This window comes from Salvia splendens, chromosome 5 (assembly GCF_004379255.2).
Source record: "Salvia splendens isolate huo1 chromosome 5, SspV2, whole genome shotgun sequence".
NCBI classification, from domain to species: domain Eukaryota; kingdom Viridiplantae; phylum Streptophyta; class Magnoliopsida; order Lamiales; family Lamiaceae; genus Salvia; species Salvia splendens.
In genome coordinates, this window is record NC_056036.1 from 22,163,824 (window position 1) to 22,170,702 (window position 6,879).

Sequence of the window (6,879 nt, forward strand, 5' to 3'; positions counted from 1 at the left end):
ACAGGAAGTCTTAAAGCATTTACGCAGGAGTGCGATATAAAGGAGTGAGACGCACCCGTATCGAACAGAACAGCAACAGGCATGTCAAGTAGCGTTCCCATACCTGCCAGATTATATTGTTTTGGATCTCCCTGTGGGGCTTTAGCTTGCTTGCGTCCCAAGGCATAGGCCCTAGCTTGAGTGGGATATGGTTGGCGACGCTGTTGCGGTTGCTGAGGTGGTGTGTGATTCCCTCGAGGCCCATTCGGTGTTCCCCCAACTCTAGTGTTATTGTTGCTCGATCACTCTTTGGCGAAGTGTCCAACTCCACCACACTTCTAGCACACGTTTGTCCCGACTCTGCACTTCCCCATGTGGTTCTTCTGGCACTTGGCGCAGGGAGGTGCTCTCTGACGGAAATCTCCACTTTGGTATGGAGCAGCTTGCTTTCCTTTGCCCCGAGTAGAGTTTTTGGGTTCCCTGGAACCTCTTGTTGTCAAAGGGTTCGCGGTTCCCGTCCCACTTCCTCTTATCTCAGAAATTTTGCTGTGGGGTCGGCGGTGTGGGTGTAACTGTCTTTTCCCGTGGCATCGCTTCCTCCACACCCAATGCACGAGACAATGACTCGGCATACGAGTGTCTTCCACGGCATGCTAGAGCCATTCTTATTTCATGCCTCAGACCGGCACAAAACTTCTCCGACATTTTCTCGTCAGTATTCACCTGCTCCGGTGCGTATCACGACATGTCGCATAGGGCACGGTCATATTCAGTCACTGTCATCCACCCCTGCTTCAGATTGTAGAACTCGGCCTCCTTTGCCTTGCGGTAACTCCTCGGGATATACTTATCATAGAGTTCCTCCTTAAAGTTTTCCCAAGTTAGGGCGTCCAGTTGTTCCTGCGACATCGTTCGCTGCTTGGTCTCCCACCAAAATTCCGCGGACCCCGTAAGCTGGTAGGTCACACACGATAGGCGCTCCTGATCGGTGCATCTTAGGAACTTGAAGATACGTTCTATGGCCCGAATCCAGGTCTCAGCCTTGGCCGGATCTCCCATTTCATCGAAAAAAGGAGGACGTTCCTTCTGAAACTCCTTCTCAATGTTTCGTTCTGGCTGTGGCGGTGGTGGAGGTGGTGGTGGTGGTTTTCCTTCAGGGCCCACACTACTTTGGGTCTCATTGCTTGCCTCATTCTCGTGATGAACAGCTGCACGTCGGGGAGGCATTCTGTTCAACACATGCGTTAGTACCAAAAGTCCGATTTTACCATCACCACACCACACCACACAACCTTTCCAAAAGTTATTTCACAAACTTTCCTACACATAACAAGGTAAAACGAACACAACGATAAAACAACGGAAACTTTATTAACTTAAAACAAAACAGTACGTGTTTCCACAAGGTCTTTGCAACAAGAAAAACCAAATCTTCAAAGAAAACATTACATCGTTCGCTAAAACAAAACATTCAAAGCTAGCAAAACAGTAAAAGGAACACTACTCCTCGGGAGCTCTCTCATAATTCGCCCCTTCCTCACTTTCAACCTCAACCTCCCTTCTAAGGGGCTCTTCTTCGGGGTCATACTCATCCTCCATGAGATCCTCCTCGTCTTCAAGGGGTTCTTCCTCATCTTCAAGAGGATCTTCCTCCTCTTCCTCATCGTTCTCCCTCACATAAGTAGCGACGTCGATATGCTTATCGACCACAAGAACTTCCATCGCGGGAGGTGCGGAGGTGCGCATCCCAAGTCTCCTCCTCTTGGGGAAGTTTGGTTGCGGCGTCTCACCCTCGTACCGACCCCCGCTATAGGGGCTGCGACTCGATGAGGATGCCTCCCTCCTAGGTGGAGCATAGGGTGGCGGTCCGTCACGAGCATCGACCAGGGCTTCCAAGAGGACCTTCACAAAACCATGCATGTCTCCTTGCACACTATAGTCAGGGAGCTTATGCCAAAAGTATGGCAGCTAAGCCTCGTCGGCCCACCTATTCCAAGGTGCCGGTAATCCATCAATCAATCTCTTAATGCCTTCATAGTGCCTCACTCCACACCCATGAGCATCCCGCCAGAGTGCCAGGTAGTCGGAAACATAAGACAACAAAGGGGCCCTCTCATCCCTCTCGAACCCGCGATACAGTTCCACCGCCCTCAGTCCATTCTTGAAAGTAAGTTCCCTTAGCAACCAGTCGCAGAAAAGAATAGAGCAAGGTAGAGAAAGATAAAAAGCGTAGAGAACGTCATACGTGCTACCGTGCATATACCTGTCGATTTCCATAAGGAAAAGTCATAACAATTCTTTTCTCCCTTTTTCATCTAAGGATAGATGTTGCGTATTTTATAAACGTAGCAATCTGCAATTTCATCGATCTTTCGATCTAGCGTTAGTCGCGCTTCACAAGGTTGTCCTTATCTCGTCATCTCATCATCCCTTGGAATTCGCATCCCATTCGTTTCATCAATACTTGTATCGTCATCACCGAAGAAATTCGTATGAACGACTAGCCTACACCAAAGGCTGTTGAAGTCTACTTCTCAAACATTCTCATTCGTTATCACTTCCAATATTCCTCGTTCAAACTTTTACCTTCTTTCTTGTTGAGCGCGGTGAAACGGAGTGTTGAGCCTTAAATGGATACTCTTTTAGTCTAGCAAAACGAGTCTAGACTAGATTGAATAAACGACTTTCAGTCCAGAGCGGAAGGAAAAATTGCTATGATACCATTCTGTCACGACCGCATTTTCTAAGGATAGAAAACACGGTTGATCGCGACTAATGGGGGAATTAAGAAGTGGGGAAGAAGGGGGAAAAACAATCAAGGGGTACGACATGTAGATCAAAAGGCGAAATTCCATTATCAAATCAAAGTTTCAAATCCCGAAAGTACATAACGTGAATGACATAGTTTGACAATTCAAAGGAAATAAAAGAAATTCTTAAAATGTAGAGTAGCGGAAGCAATTGAGAGTTTGGCTACTACTATGTATAAAGACACAATAATAACCGGAACAGTTATTGAATACAATTCCGGAATCATTGCTCAACATCCTCCGCCTCCCGTCCTCGCTCAACCTGCACATAGGGAAAACATATGCAGGGGCTAAGTACTTGATGCACCCAGTGAACTCATGCCCGAAATACATTTATCGATAGAATTATGTCAGCCATCATTGAGTGACACTCGGGTTTTTCTTTAAAAGGCCGAGAAATACTAAAACCATTCCTTTAATAAAATAGTGTCCGCGCGGACAATCGTCATCCTCCATCATATACCATATCTGAACCATCATGTGGAACGAGAATGTGGCCACAAACTCGATCACTGGACCGGCCGACCTAAGGGACGGCTCACGATCCCCATTAGTGCACTAGTCTGAGTAGGGACTCACTCCCTAGTCAGACCCGAATTCGTTAACCATCAAAGTCTAGTAGGACATTATCCTAGTAGACAATCAGATAGGCAATTCAAAACATAAAATACGGCATGACATACCATTTAAACCACCCTTATCTCACCATATACATATCATTGCAAATAAAAGAGTTTAAGTAATAGAGCCCACCTCAAAAGCTTAGAGTTTTCCTTAAGTAGCTTTTTGTTCCGACTTTTAGCGGTCGTGCGAACCACCTTTTCGGAAAATACATAAAGTACACATCAATCTCGGTAACGAAGACATTTAGAGTGCATGCACTCTAATTAGAATCTTTTATTTCTCTTTCTCGGTTTTTCGTGCATTTTCAGTTATTCGGCGGCCGCCCAAGGCATCGCGTGCGACACCGGTCGACCGCTTACGCTCGTTCTTTCCTCCGTTGGTTCCTCGTATTTTCCGTTACGTCGAAAAAATAATTTCAAAAAAAAAGAATTATTTAAGCGTATACTTTAATTATCGCAATTATTTACCTTTGAAAATTACTATTTCATGCTTAGGGTAAATTATTCATTCTTCAAACGTTCCGAGCTTTAATTAAATAATTTCCTGAGATTTAAATTAATTGACGGCCCAAAGGATATATTTACTTAGCCCACCTTATTCCTCCAAAAAAAAATAATTGGTGAGGCCCAACTAAAAAGAGAAAAAAAACATGGCCCAATCTTATCTCACTCTCTATCTCATCTCCCTCTCTCTCTCTCCGTCTCTCCCTCTTCGACTGAAACCACGAGCAGCCGCCGCCGCTCGCGCCGGGAGGGCTGCTGCCCATCAGAAGCTGCTGTCGCCGCCGGGGAGGTCGCGAAGCCGTGCTTCCTCGGTTCGCCGCCGTCGCAGGGCCGCAGGGAAGAAGCTGCTGTCGCCGTTCACCCGCCGTCGCTGTCTGCTCCAGCGCCGCTGCTGTCTCGCCGGGGAGAGGAACGTCGCGGTCGTCGCCGTGGGAGGTCCAGCCTCAGGGACGTCGTCGGCACCGGGAGTGTCGAGCGCGGCATGTTCGCCGCTCCCCGTCACCGGCGGTGACTTCTTCTCGTTCGAAACTACCCCGAACGACCCCGAATCAACCCTCAACACGCGTTTTCATTATAAAGTTAAGTTCATTCGTAGTTTCGGTTACGTACGACGATCGTTTAGTTGATTCTTAGTTGATGTTATTTGGTTGGGTTATGGAATACGAAGGTGTAAAAATAAATATGCAAGGCTATAATAATCTCATGCTTGGTGATAGGAAAGAATTATACCTCCAAAAATGGTTGAATTTGGTAGAAGAAACACAAAAGATGGTAGCCAAAACTTCATCCCTTCCTCTCGGCAATCTCCCTCTCGGCTCCTCTCACTTTTTTTTTCTTTGTTTTCTTTGTTGTGTAATGTGAAGTGTCCGAGAATGGATTAAAGAGGAGTGGTGGTGGCTCTTGGATGGTAGCATTGATGAGGAAGATGGAGAGGTGGAGAAAATGGAGAGTCTCCTCTTTGAGAAGGAAACCGTCGGCCATAAGGAGATAGAAAAGAAGAAGAAGAGAAGAGGGGAGTTGGGCTTGGTCCACTTTAAATTCATGCTTGGGCTTCAATAATTTATTTTGGTTTGGGATCAAATTAATTGGAAGCCCAAGTTAGAAATAATATCATTATTTGATGGATTAAAAGAGTAATTAGGATCCAAGTTATTTTGTAATTAATTGGACTCTAATTTATTTTGAAAAAACCCAAAATAAGTTCATACTTTATATTTTCGTATTTTCCTTCGATAATTAAAATTCACGAGTCTTTATTAATTTTGGTTATCTCGTTCTTCACAACCAAACAAAAAATTAAAGTACGTTTAATGGCACAACTTATATTTGGTGTTGTCCCAAATATAATCCCTTCAACCATTCCTCGATTTACGCACGTCGTCTTCCATAAAAATATTCATCTCCACGTATTTCATTCGTCTTACTAAATATAGCAATTTCGTCGTCATTCTTTCAACGAGACCTTCAACATGTCTCTCAATGTTCATAAAAAAAAGGACGTTCCAAAAAAAAACACATCATCACATAGAAACCATACTATTTTCCAAAGCACATTTAACGAGAAACATCATATAACGAAATAATTTTATCAATTATTTCGTTACATAAAATAAATTTCGTACTTAATGGACGGGTGTTACACACTCACCCTTAGAAAATAATTCACCACAATATATTTCACCCCGCATCGATTATTCAAACAGTCACGTCATAAGTCAACAAGATTGACTATTCCACATTCTCGTCCGTCTTCAACGATATTGACCATTCTATGGCCACGTCATTTCTCCAACAATGTTGACTATTCAAACCAAAACTCAACTCCAAGCACAATTAGGTCACATAGAAATCAAGCAATTAATTCACTCGTCAATTAATCCACATACTTCACGGCATTAAAACATTTAATGCAAAAATTTTAGGGTTCGAAAATTAGGGTTCAAAAAGTGGGGCGTTACATGAAGGGTAAGAGGCATCTGATTGTATTGGCTAATGTATGGGAGAGAAACGCGGTTTATCGCTTGCACTAGTTGTTTGGTGATGTGAGAGGAGATAATGGGAGTCGAGTGTCGGTTACCACCAGGTTGCAGCAAGGGGATGTTGATCATATGGAGATTCGGCTGATGAATAAAGACGAAAGTTGGGAACTCCTTCGTCTGAGGGTCTTTGGCTCCCACCCCTTTCCTGTTCTGCTTGAGGAGCCTGGAAAGAAGATTGCGGAGAATTGTGATGGCCTTCCTCTCACGATTGTCAGAGTTGCGGATAAACTAGGAAACCCTCCAACGCTTGAGTATTGGATTCATGTTGCCTGCTAAGAAAGACCATCAGATTTTCAAGGATGTGTATCTTGAGATTTCAAAGCTGCTACGTACAAGCTATGACTTTTTACCTCTGCTCCTCCAACTCTGCTTTCTTTATATGGTTGTTTTCCCTCAAAATTTTGAAGTAACGCGTTCTAAGCTCCTTACCCTGTAGGGTATTGCTGGATTTCTTGTGAGAAAATTTCAGATTGATGCAATTCTTTGTTTGGAGGAGCTTGTTTCGAATAGTGTTGCTATGATCTATGAGAAAACCGCAGGTGCGACTTCATTGGTTGGTTTCAAAGAGATAAAGCGATGTGGCCTCCATTCGTCGTTCTGGTATTTGGCCGTTAGAGAAGCAGGGAAGATTAAGTTCTGTCAAGTTCTGATAACTATTGATGATGGTTTAGATAAGGAGATATTAATGGGGCAACAAAGGTTGGCATTCCACAACAACATTTTGTTCTACATCAAGGATGTGTTTGCGTTAGTGATGGCTACTTGCGCATACTCAACGTGTTCTCTTTTTTACTATGGTCCATATCATCAATACCAAGTGCCGATATGTTTTGGTTTGAGGTTGCTTAGAGAACTTGATGCTCTCGCTATCCGTTTCTACGAGTTCCCAATGGAGATACTAGGACTAGTACAATTGAGATACCT